Below are 1,498 nucleotides of genomic sequence, written 5' to 3'. Positions count from 1 at the left end.
CTTATCTAATAAGGATATTGGTGAATTCCACACTTGAACTTTATTGTATTTCATATTGGTATTTTACAGTCAAAGTACATAGTGCTGAAATTGTAATAACTTGCTCTTTAAGAGAGTATACTTGTATGCAGATTATATCTTGTTTCTTGTAGTTCTTTGACGATTCCAAGGGTTGTTTGGATCGTTGGCTAAGTAAGGAAATATTGCTTAGAGAGGCGGGCTCTAGCCTATGTAAGGAGTGACCGAACGAGGGAATATCGTTTGGAGAAGGTGGGCTCTAGCCTTAACTAAGGAGTGTTGTAATCGGTATTGTTCCACCCGTCAACGGAACTAAACCAGTGAATCCTTTGGTGGTTTGCCAAAGGCGAGGACGTAGGTTGGGTATAAGTCGAACCTCGTAAAAATCTTCGTCTCATTCTCTCCTTCCCTTACTCTTTATTTTCAGCATATTTAAATTGTGTGGATGGTTTAAAATTTGGGAATCATATAAACTACATATATTTGGAAAATCAAACAAACTTAAGGTTTAATTTTGATTTGGGTTGCGGAAATCGAAAGGGAGTACATTGGTGACACCATATCTTGCGGATACCTTACGGGAGTACGTTACTTGGTTAACATCCCAAAGATAAATTTACCAAGAGTTTATTTGAGTTCTAAATATTTCGAAAGAGTGATTTGATTCATCTATACAGGGCTTTACATCAGCAAGCATAAATTCTCATTCACTATAGGGCTTGGTTCAAATTTGGCAAATATAAGCAAACAACCATCTTAAGTTGTTATATTACCAAAGTGTTGAATACTTTATATCTTGGTTTGGTTATTTGTTGTTTGACTTATACTTGGAAAATAAATTGATTGTTTGGTTTGAAGATTGCGTTTAATTGATTGGTTGTTTAATTAAGTTGTTGTGTGATTGGTGAAATTAAACAAATAAGTTAAAGAATTGGTTAAGTGTTTAAAGAAGTTAAGGATTTTTAAAAGAAGTTAAAAGAAAGTTTTAAAAGCCAATTCACTCCCCCTCTTGGGAAGCTATTCCTAATTTCAGTTATCATCAAAATCAAGAGTTGTAAGCCTAGCTAGGCCAACAAGCATCAATTAAAGTTTGAGTTTGCCCGTTTAACCCGTTATAAAACATCTAAATTTGCAACCAATTCGAGAATCCATGTTGTGGGCAGCGTCGAATCAAATCCTTATACCTTTCCCATGCTTCATAGAGTGATTCAAAATCATGTTGCTTGAATTGACCAATCTCGCTCCTAAGTTGGGCTGTTTTCGTAGGTGGAAAGAATTTAGCTATAAATTTTTCTACCATGTCCTACCAACTAGTGATACTCCTTGGTTGTAGAGACTACAACCAACCTCTTGCTTTGTCCCTCAAAGAGAAAGAGAATAATCTCAGTCTAATGGTGTCTGCAGTAACACCATTGATTTTAAGAGTATCACAAATCTCCAGAAACATCGTTAGATGGATATTGGGATCATCAAGTGGTGA

At 35.6% G+C, this 1,498-nt stretch overlaps 1 non-coding gene across 1 annotated transcript; it reads left to right on the top strand.

Moving 5' to 3' along the window:
• Positions 1-1,163: 1,163 nt before the first annotated feature.
• LOC131147318 (small nucleolar RNA R71) lies at positions 1,164-1,270 on the top strand. The gene has a single exon (XR_009134708.1). It is a non-coding gene; the product is annotated as a small nucleolar RNA R71 (small nucleolar RNA).
• Positions 1,271-1,498: the final 228 nt, after the last annotated feature.

This window comes from Malania oleifera, chromosome 1, assembly GCF_029873635.1.
Source record: "Malania oleifera isolate guangnan ecotype guangnan chromosome 1, ASM2987363v1, whole genome shotgun sequence".
In the NCBI taxonomy this organism is placed as follows: domain Eukaryota; kingdom Viridiplantae; phylum Streptophyta; class Magnoliopsida; order Santalales; family Ximeniaceae; genus Malania; species Malania oleifera.
Note: the sequence above shows the minus strand (reverse complement) of the source record. Positions and strands in the feature narration are given on the sequence as shown.